This window comes from Alligator sinensis, unplaced genomic scaffold (assembly GCF_000455745.1).
Source record: "Alligator sinensis unplaced genomic scaffold, ASM45574v1 scaffold893_1, whole genome shotgun sequence".
NCBI classification, from domain to species: Eukaryota; Metazoa; Chordata; order Crocodylia; family Alligatoridae; genus Alligator; species Alligator sinensis.
Genome location: NW_005843381.1, coordinates 144,288 through 155,168, shown reverse-complemented (window position 1 = coordinate 155,168; position 10,881 = coordinate 144,288). Strand labels below are relative to the sequence as shown.

The following is a 10,881-nucleotide window of genomic DNA, read 5'->3' as shown; positions in this document are numbered from 1 at the left end:
GCATTGCTGACCGCATTGCCAGCTTTTCGGCGGATGGTGAAGGTGATCAGCTCGTGGTCGCTGTCACCCAGCTTCCCATCGATCACTAGGTCGCCGACTAGGTCATCCCCAGTAGCCAGTACCAGGTCGAGCAGCGCTTTGCCTCTCGTTGGCCCATAGACTTCTTGAGTCAGGTAGAGGTCATCCACGCACGAGAGGAAGCTCTGCGACCGCTCAGATTTTGCTGAGCGATCCTCCCACGAGATGTCCGGGTAATTGAAGTCACCCATGACAACCATGGTCCTGGAGCAAGCTGCCTCAGCCAGTTCCTGGGCAAACTCCTGGTCAAGCTCAGGACTTTGAGTGGGAGGTCTGTAATAGACTCCCACCATTGTGGGAATGAAGATATGCTTAGTGTGAATCAGACCACACCAATTGATTCATCCTCCTGGGATTTTCCACCCTTCAGAGGTGGCGTTTCCTGCTCTCTGGGGTCATGTTCATCATCTACTTCACCCTGCTGGGGAACCTTCTCATTGTAGTTATCATTAACGTGAATCCACATCTCCAAACCCCCAGGTATTTCTTCCTGGGAAACCTCTCCCTTTGTGATATCTGTCACACCACTACCACCATCCCACAAATGCTCTCGCACCTCCTTCAGGGACGAGCAGTATCTCCTACTCAAGGTGTTCAGAGCAATGGTATTTCTTTCTTTTATTTGTAGGTGCTAAATGCATTCTCCTGGCCACCATGGCCTATGACTGCTTGACTGCTACCTGGCCATCTGCAACCCCTTGAGATACACCGCAGTCATGACTAGGAAGCTCTGCATCATGCTAGCGGTGATTGCATGGCTAACTGGTTTTCTCAATGCAGCCCTGCACACTGTCCTCACTATCCATCTGCCTTTCCATGGTGAAAATGGTGTCAACTGCTTCTACTGTGATATCCCAGCACTGCTGGCCCTCTCCTGTGGGGACCTCTCATTTAATGTCACCATGTTACTTGCCAGCAGCTTGGTTATGTGGTGGGAACTCTCTCTCTGCATAGTCTTTTCATATGTATGCATTGTGTCAAGAATACTGAAGATGTGTTCCTCCCAGGGGAGGATCAAGGCTGTCTCTACCTGTGCATCCCACCTAGCTGTGGTCTTGCTTTATTATGGCAGCAGGATCTTCACCTATGCCAGACCCCTTTCCAGCTATTCACTGGACAAGGACAGCCTGATCTCCCTGCTGTACAGCATTATCACCCCTATGTTAAACCCAATTATCTATACCCTGCAGAACGAGGATGTGAAGGGAGCCATGGAGAAGGTCATAGTGAGGAGTTTTCATTTCCAATAGAAACATCATGATCTAAATCACAGAATGGGAAGTCAGGACTCCTGAGTTATAGTGCAAATACTGTAGTAATAAAGGGAGTGTGCAGTTAGCACAGGGCCTGGGGGACAGATCTTATTTCCACAGGAGATGAATACTTCCCATTTCCCTATCAAGTCATCTAGGTGTGATTCTATTTTGCTCTTTTTTGAGAACTGAATCACCCTTACATGGCTAACTGCACTGGCCAACTAAAACTTAGCTGTAATAAGTTGCATTCATGATACATTCATGATAACTGAGCATGTTCCAGAAAGATCCAAGTAATCTCTTTAGGCATATTTACACCCCAAGATGATCCTGTTCTGCACATGGGGACCTATAATGGCTACTGGGATCTAGGTAAGCAGAAAAAAAGTAATCATGCGAAGACCTCAATTAGCAAGACTGAGCAGGTGCTGCTGCCACCTTGTTTTGCATCCAGTTCTCCCCTAGATTACACAGAAGTGGCCCTGGTGGCCTCAGGTTGATGTAGAGTGAGAATCAGGCAGAGTTAGGGAGGTCCAGGCAGCCTGAAAAAAGTTACTGTGATGGGAGGCAGAAAGACAGCAGAGAGCTAGGGACAGGGCAGGAAGACCAAATGGATGGACCAGGGAATGAGACAGAAGACTGAGAACTAGGAGGATGAGGGATAGTTTTAGGGGGTGTAGGGGCAGGTTAGGGACAGCCGTGTTGGGTATTAAGGACAAAGACACTGCTAGACAGAGATGAGAAGCTGGAAGTGAGCCCTTCCGGTGAAGAGCTAGGGAGTGGGGAGGGACTCTTAAAGAGGAGTGGGCTAGCAAGAGGAGTGGGCTAGCAAGGACACCTGTGAGTGGACAAGAATGTGGTCCTTCAACCCCTAGTGCTGGCCATCCAGCAGTGACGTGTGGTTCAGAGGCAGCTCCTGCCCCAAGCCAGGTCCTGGACCCAGCTCTGGCCAAACTCTGCATGCAATACAGCCAGGCCTATGTGCACTAACCTTACTGGGTCTTTGGGGGCTGAGTGAACATGTCTACATAAAGGACGACTGCCTCACAGCAGATACCATGTTCCACCTCTGCACTCTGCTGTATGGCATCCTGCAGGCATAATATTTCACTGATTTCTCCGTCTCAGAGCTTGATGAGGTCAGCCCTGCTTGCTTTAGCCATTATGGCCATAAGCTGTCTCCAAAGGGTTGTGGCCCAGACCACAGGCATAAACCAATCCACAGACTCCAGGGTCCGAGGCCAGTTCCAGGACTTCTTCATCCTTTTGACCCCAGATTACATCACCTTCCCTGCAGGCCCTATTACCCAGATACAGACCAGGTAGGAGTTTCTCCAAATTGCCAAATCTCCCCCATGTCCCACGTTCCATGAATGGTACGCATATTAACATAAGGAAGCCCACTAACATAAAGAAACCCCTACATCTTTGGGAGACAGCGCCTCACATACATCATGAAAATGATGGTGATCAGCAGCACCTCCCTCAAGGTCACTGATGTTGTGGACAGATTCCCCAGCTCTAGCCACAGTTCCTTCATCCAATTCATCCTACAGGTGATCCCACCACAGTGAATTCACTCAAGTTGACTGCCTGGTAAACATCTCCATGTTCCTTTCCTGTACCAGGCCTGGTTGGCATCTGAAGCTAGATCCTTTGGTGGCTGAAGTATCTATTAGTATGGCATGCAGTAGGATCCATGACTCTGGGGTCTCCAACAGGACACAGATTCCTAGATATAGGGTTAGAAGGGACCTAAGTAGATCTTCACATTTGAGCCCCTGCCCAAGGCAGGAGAGAATACCAGCTAGGTAATTGTCAAGCCTCCTCTTAAATACCTGCAAGGTACGAGACATCCTGGGCCCTGCTCTAATCACTACCTTTCTTTTCTTTTTCACAGGTGGTCAAGGTTGCAGACAGCTCAGAGAGGCATGGTAGAGAAGTATGTGTAGGCTATTTGTGGAGGAATTGCATGGGAGGATATTCAGAGTCAGACTGATCTAGGAGGTTTTTTGGGTAGTCCTGGGCACAGTGTGCTGGTCACATCTGGACAGATACCTTTCACACCATCTATGCAGAGTAGAAAAATATCCAGCACCTTGGCCATGGCCAGTCACACCCATGCCTGCAGCATGGAAGAGGAGGGCACTTGCAGTGGATCTCTCCGGACGGCTCTGACTGCCCACCCTCTTATGCATCCTATCTATTTGGCTGAAAGTGATAGCAGGGTCATCTCAGGGGGGACCTCCACACTGGTTGCAATGGGTAGTCTGGGAGGGACAGAGGCCAGACACCCACTGTGGCTTGTATCACAGTAGTAGCTGTAACAAACTCAGTAGTGGCCTGGGGGAAACGTTTTAGCTGGTTCCTCTGGTTGTGGAGGCCTTCCAAGGGAGACAAGAGGCAGATATCCACTTTTGCCAGCAATAAATGGAGCTGGGAAATGTGCCACCAGGCTGAGCTGGCTCCATGGAGGCAGAAATTGGCCCAGCCCTGATGGTATGTGGCTCCTGCATGAAGTGCCAGGAGCCCCGGATTGTGGCATGGAGTCAGCCTGGTCTTGCTTGAAGACTTACACGAGTGGGCCAAGCTGGCTTCATGCGCTATGTGTAGCCCCTGGGTCTCAGGCGGTACCATGTGCCACTGGGACTCTTTCTGCAGCAGTCCATGAAAGCCCTAACAGCCCACTGCTGGCTGCTACCGCTGTGGAGAGGGCTGTGCACTATAGGTGGGGGACCCACCCCTTCCACACAGTCCCCCCCCACACCCACAATCCAGGACCCACAATCCCCGCACCCAGTCTTCCCCCACCCCCATGTCCCTACTTGCTGGGGACAGAGCCTGGGTCCGAACCACTGCTGCAGCCATGCCTCACTTCTATCTACTCCACAGCAGGGGCACGTGGCAGGCTTTGGCCGAGTGCTAGAGCGTCTCTTTGGAGGACCCAGCCTTCACTACCTCAGGGCATGCTCCAGGAGTGTACTCTGTGCTGCTTTTCTCCTGTGGTTTGGGGGTATTTTTGATACTGGGATTTCCCGGTATCAAACTTTGAGTCTGCACTGCAAATATGCAGCATGGGGAACATTTTTTTCATTCCCAGCATGCCTCTTGTGGCATCTCACACTGCTTTGAGATGCCGCAACAGGCACATGCTCACTCTTCTGGACATGACCACTGAGTCCACACCTAGTTTTGTGGCAGCAGCAGCAGTGAAGGGGGCAGTGAGCTGGTGGGGAGCTAGTCTGGGTGTTTCGGGGTTTGGCTCCTACAAGATGGGCTATGAAACCATGAAATAAGAAGACATTTTTTTATTGTTCAGACTGAGGAAAATCTTCTATCAGAGTATTACCACACGGGGTGGATGTGCACCATTTATGGGACAGTGGAATTCATTAAAGCGATGTTCTCTGGGCAGTGGGACATGGGCAGTGGAAGGTCTTTGAACTCTGCCTAGGGCAGGGAACGTAGGGTGCAGGACTCTACGGGACTGTGACAGGAAGCCCATGGTTAGTGCTCATGATTGCAGGTGACTCCCAGTGCCATGTCCACCTGTAGGCAACCTTCAACCCTCCTTTTCATAGCATGGGGGCACTTGCAGGTCTATTGGGGGAGTAGAATCAAACTCAAACACTGTTCGTGTGAGTTAGGAGGCTTGCTGACAATAGTTCAGTTGCCAGAAATAGTGTTCTGTCCTGAAAGTCAGAAAACTTGAGTTCTTTTTCTAACGTTGGTGGAACTGGGGTCAGGAATCTAGAAAATGTGGAGATTGAGAGTCAGATTACCCAAAAGTTGGATCCAATAACAAATTCAGAGTAACAGAAATGAAGATGTTTTATTCCAAAATCTGGAAGGAATACAGATACATAAGACTGGCTATCTATCTCTGGCAGCACGGCCAGCACCTGCTCCCTGCTGCTGCTCACCCCCAGCACTGTCTCCTGTGTTTTCAGGTCCTGTGCCACATTTGCATCTGCCATGTGGCTCCCAGTCCCTGTCTGTGCCCCTGTGCTGGGCACTGCTACCAGCTCTCCAGAGCCAGCCCCACAGGGACAGCTGTACGGGGGCCCAGAGAGCCAGCATGGGACACATCACCATGTCCTCCCCTTCCTGCCCATTGAGGACTGGCCCTGCCCATGTGCACATGCCCAAACCCTCCACCTGGGGCCCCACCTGGTGCCAGCAGAAGGTTGGTGACTTTGTGGCCCTCTGGGGGGATGTGCAGATCCGAGGCAGTTCACGCAGGGAGGGCACTCAAGCATCCACATTTATGAGGTCCCGTCAGGTGGGATGCATGAGAGAGGCCACTCCTCATAGTGTGACAGTGCCACATCGAGATCAAGACCTTGTGAGTGCAGTGGGTAGCCATGACTGACTACAACTGTTGGCCCAGTCGTGCCTGCAAGACCATGTCTTTCATGCAGAAACTGACCCAATTTTGGTACCCCTGGACCCAGGCCACAATCCTGCAGTTTACAACAGCGGGGGGGAAGGGGGGGAAGGCCCTGCCCTGCCCTGACCCCTCTGGTGGTGACATCTCCCCAGAGGAGGGGCCCTCAGGTGTTCACCTCCCCGCCCTTCCCACCTGCACCCACTAGCAGGTCAGGGAGCCTTGGCCAGGGACTGTCTTGACAGCTCTGCACCCCAGGATATACCATGAGAAGCAGCTGGCCAGGACACTGCCAGCTGCCACCAGTGCAAGCCCCTCCCTGGGGGAGCTCCTGGCCAGGCACCGGCCCACCTCACCGCTCAGGCTGAGGATGCTGGGCAGAGCTCGTCACTGTCACTGATGGAGAGGCCAGTGCTGAGCCACCAGACTCACTTGCCCCAGACACGAGGTAAGTCCTGCCCCATCCCAGTCCCAGCCCCCACATGGCCCTGGCTGGAGGCTGTCTAACACCTCCTGGTTGCTGCAGCCCCTGGCCCAGTGCTTGGACACAGCCACCTGCCTGGGACCAGCCCTGCCACTCTCCCCGAGGCTATGTGGGTGAAGAGGCAAACTGGCCAGAGGCAGGACCTCAGGGAAATGCTGGCCCTGCACTTGGACAGTCAGAGGGGAGCTGCCTCCCACTGGATGTGAGCCCCCCGCCCACTATGGTGGACACAGAGGAGTGGCCCACAGCTAGGATACTGGGCACCTGCCCCCTAGGCCCCCCCACCCTACAGCTCCACACTCTGCGACCTGAAGACTGAGACTCTTGTAAATAGTTTTGACACTGGGAAGTGGGGTTTTTATTGGTGATGGGTGAGGAAGAGGGTGGTGGAGGGGTACTGTGTGTTAGGGAGGGAGGGGGAAGGGGGCTGTTTGTTGAGGGGGGGAAGGGAAGGGATAGCAGTGGGGGTTGTGAGGGCAATAAAGTTATTTGTTTTAGCCATGTGCATATCTAGGGAGTGGTGCTGGAGGTGGGCAGTGGGTGGGGGTCCATGGATGCTGAGCCAGGTAGGATGGAGAGGGGAGTGCAGGAGGAGGGGGTCAGCCAGGGCCTCCTGTGGCCAGATTAATTCAGCCTTTCAGGCATCTCTCCTTCTATGGTGCTTTAAAAAAGGTTGATATGAGAGTGGCCATAGCAGTACAAACATTCTTATGGTTAAAGAACTTAATTGCTTATAGAGTAAACGCCAGTGTCAATCACTTACATGATATCAGAATATTTTAAAACTCAGTTCTCATTAGCCTACAACATTTTTTTCAAATATTGAAATTCGAGGTGCACCAATACATCAGTCTATATTATATCAGCACCAATAAAAGGAAAATTGACATTATTGGCAATCAGCTTTTTTTGGCTGATGTGGCCGATAATGTCGCCAATAAATACTGCGTGCATGTGAAGCCACAGCACAGCATGCAGGCGGCCAGGAGCACAACTCGGCACCATAGAGAACAGAATCCGGGTGGTAAGTCTGTTGGAGGGGAAGGGGCTTTGGGGGAGAGCAGAACGAGGTCCCCACGGGGAGGGAGGGAGTGGGGCTGGTGCTGGGGCTGGATCTGAGGCAGGTGCTGCCTAGCTGGGGCACAGTGCAGGGTGAACCTACACCTCATCCAGGGGGCATGGCCAGGGAGGGGTGGGGTGGCTCTCACCACTGCACACACCCTGGAGGGCATGGGGGTGTGTGCCACCCAGATCTGTGCATGGAGTGAGGGCAGGCTGCCACTGCAGCCTGGGGCCAGGGGCAGCACTGGGCTCTTCCCCATGTGGGGGCTGGGTCGGGGCTGTGCTTGGGCAGGTGGCAATGGTGCTGTGATGTGGGGGGCTACAGGGTGAGCTGCAGCCACCCCAGAATTCATAGCCCCAGTTGCAGTGCCACTGCCACCCGCCCTGAGCACAGCCCCACCCAACCCACGTCCCAGTAAGAACCCGGTACTGCCCCCGGCCCCAGCCTACAGCAGCAGCCTGCCCTCACCCTGTGCACAGATCGGGGGTCACACCCCCCATACCCTCCCAGGGTACATGCAGTGGTAGGAGTCACCCCACCTCCCTCCAGGCTCCCCAGGCAAGCTGCAGCTCTGTCCCATGCCTGCTCCAGCACCAACCTCACTACCTTCCTCACTGCAGGGCCTTAATCTGGCCTCCCCACCCACTGCCCCTTCCTCTCCAACAGACTTACTGGCCGGACGCTGCTCTCCATGCTGCCAGCATGCATGTCAGCAATCAGATCAGTATTGGCCAATGTGGCTGATTAAAAATTGGCCATCAGTACTGGCCCCAAAACTCTCTATCAGTGCTCCCCTAGTTGAAATACATTCACATAGCTTGCATTTTCCCCAGTAGATTCCCCTGAGCTGCCTTTACCTCCCTGTTTCTCAGGCTATAGATGATTGGATTTAACATGGGAGTTAAGATACTGTACTGGATGAAGAAGAGTCTGTCAAGAACCACTGAAGAGATGGAACTGGGTCTCAGATATCTAACCAAAGCAGCCCCATAATACAGAACAACCACAGTGAGGTGGGAGCTGCAGGTAGAGAAGGCTTTACTCCGACCCTTGGCAGAGCATATCCTCAGGATGGTGGAGATGATGCAGATGTAAGAGACCAAGGTGATGGAGAATGAGGTCAAACTTACAATCATAGCTGAAGTGAGAAATGTCATCTTACTTGTGACGATCGCTGTGCAGGACACTTCTAGTAGAGAAGGGAGCTCACAACTGAAGTTGTTCACTTCCTTTGGCCCACAGAAGTGTAAATGTAACACAGAAGCAGTGTTTATCAGTGCATATAATACACTAATTAGCCATGCAGCAGCCACTAGTCTTATACAGATTTGCTTAGTCATGGTCCCCCCATAATGCAGTGGGTCACAGATGGCAGCATATCAATCGTAGCCCATTGCTGATAGCATGAAAATTTCTGTACAGGCCACCAGGAGAATTAAGCTCATCTGGGCAAGGCAGCCATGGAGAGAAATGGTTTTCTTGTCTCTCACAAAGTTCTGCAGCATCATTGGGACTGTGACTGAAGAGTAGCAGATGTCAAGGAAGAAGAAATGGAATAGGACAAAATACATAGGGGTGTGAAGGTGAGGATCAGCTTTTATCACTGCCATGATGGCCACACTCCCCACCACAGTTAGTAGGTATATCAGTAGAAACACCACAAAACGAAAAGGCTGAAGCTGTGGTTCACTGGAAACACCTGACAGAACAAAATAGCTTACAGTTGTTTGGTTTCCCATGTCCAGATGCTCATCAAGCCTTTGATTTAGAAGAAGAAATGCATATCTAAATAAATAAAACCACCAACATGAAGGAAGCGTACTTGTCTATTTATGAGTAAGGAGATCTGTATATACCTTTATAGGAAAAATGGATTTTTAATGAGAAGACTGTTACTACTGGAAAAAGAAAAAGAAAAGGTTTCTCAGTTTTTTGGGTTTATTCACGTCTTTTTTCTTTCTTAAGCTTTTTTGTATCAAACACCATCCAGCTCCTACTTCCTGCCTGATGTTGGTTGAACAGAGAGTTTAAGGAAATCCCACATATTCTCAACGAGATAACTATGGAAGTGGGAGGGGAGACAGGGACCGAAAGTGAAGGCTGGAGAGAAAGAAAGTTGATTTAGGTTTTGTTTTTGGTTTAGTTTTGGGGGCTAAAAGCAGTGTATCACTAAAATACTAAAGCCAAAATAATAATGATGTTGATTATGATAACAATATCCTTATCTGTTATACTTGGAGTATTTCACAGGATGCAGCTTCATACTATCTAAACAGTAGCTATTTCAATGGAAACGTTAAGTCACAGCTGAGAGATTAATAGCCACTACTTCTTTAACACGGGCATTGCAAATGAATGGAGGGTTTGTATCCATCATAGTTACACAGCATTAAAAAAACCTAAAAACTCAGACCAGTTCTTCACAAACCCTTCTTATACTGAGACAACTTTCAGTGATTTGCACCTACATTCAAGCACTTTTCCTGACAAAGCTGCCTCTGAAGGACTCCGTTTGCCCTTGGATGACCTGAACAAGTCCTGTTACAGCCTCTGCAGGACAACTGGTAGACAAATCAAATTCTGTTTCATTTTAGCATATCTAAGGATAGTTTACATGTCCAAAAGTAACGGCACAAGTGGCATTGTTGGCATTCGTGCAAATTGGAGATTCTATGCTACGCTGCAGGCAAGACTGGGCTTCCCATGTGGTGCAGCCCCGCACAGCAGTTGCCAACAGTGCAGTCAGAGAAAAACTGAGAGCAAAAAACCTGTTTGATACTGGAGAAGGAGGGCTCTCCCCCACAGTAGCCCAATAGCAGGATCATTACAACACTGGCCTAGTGTGGGGAAGAGCTCAATTTCTTGTCCCCGGCACATGGCTGGTCCATTTGGCAGCCAACAATGAAAAATATGTGGTGCCAGGATGGAAGGGAGCCTGAAAGAGGGTAGACTTGTGAGATGGACACAGCTCCAAAACAGAGAGGCCCTGGGTTCCCACTCCTATTCCCATCACCCAGCAGGGCAAATGCTGAGAGGAACGGACAGGACCTTCTTAGCAGCAGACTTTTGACTCTGAAATGCTTTTCTTTGATGGATTTGACAGAGCCAGAAGCTACTTACCCTCCTGTCCTGTTCCATCCGATCCCATCCCTGCCCCTCCCTTGCCTTTCCTCTCTTTTTTCTTTTTTTGGGAGTGTGAATGCTAGGTTCATGCTACCCTGTGTGCTCCTTTATTTTCAAGTCTGAAACATCACAAAGGGCTGGAGCCTGTGGAAGGTGTATATGTTGTACCCTACTAGTCTTCAGTGATTTTCTTGGACCAAACAGGACGTGAATCACTCCCTGCTCAGTCTCGGCTGTGTGCGGGCCGGGAGCGACCCGAGCCCTTTTCCGTGCTGCACGCGGGCTGTGGCCAGCAGCCCGGGCACGCTGGGTCGGAGAGGGAAGGCCGTCGAGCTGGAATTAGGCACAAACGCTTAGCGGTAGTTTAAAAGATTGTTTACTTACACCGAGATGGCAGTGGTGTAGGCTGGAAAACTTGCTTGAGTTGCGGTTACAGACAGACAACAAAACAAAACTCGAACCTGCAGGGCACGAGGGTACGTCGCAAGGG

The 10,881-nt window shown here is 51.0% G+C and overlaps 2 pseudogenes; one reads left to right on the top strand and one right to left on the bottom strand.

The window, feature by feature from the left end:
* The first annotated feature begins 386 nt into the window (after positions 1 to 386).
* LOC106723235 lies at positions 387 to 3,286 on the top strand (annotated as a pseudogene).
* Positions 3,287 to 8,077: 4,791 nt separating this feature from the next.
* On the bottom strand, positions 8,078 to 9,007 carry LOC112548657 (annotated as a pseudogene).
* Positions 9,008 to 10,881: the final 1,874 nt, after the last annotated feature.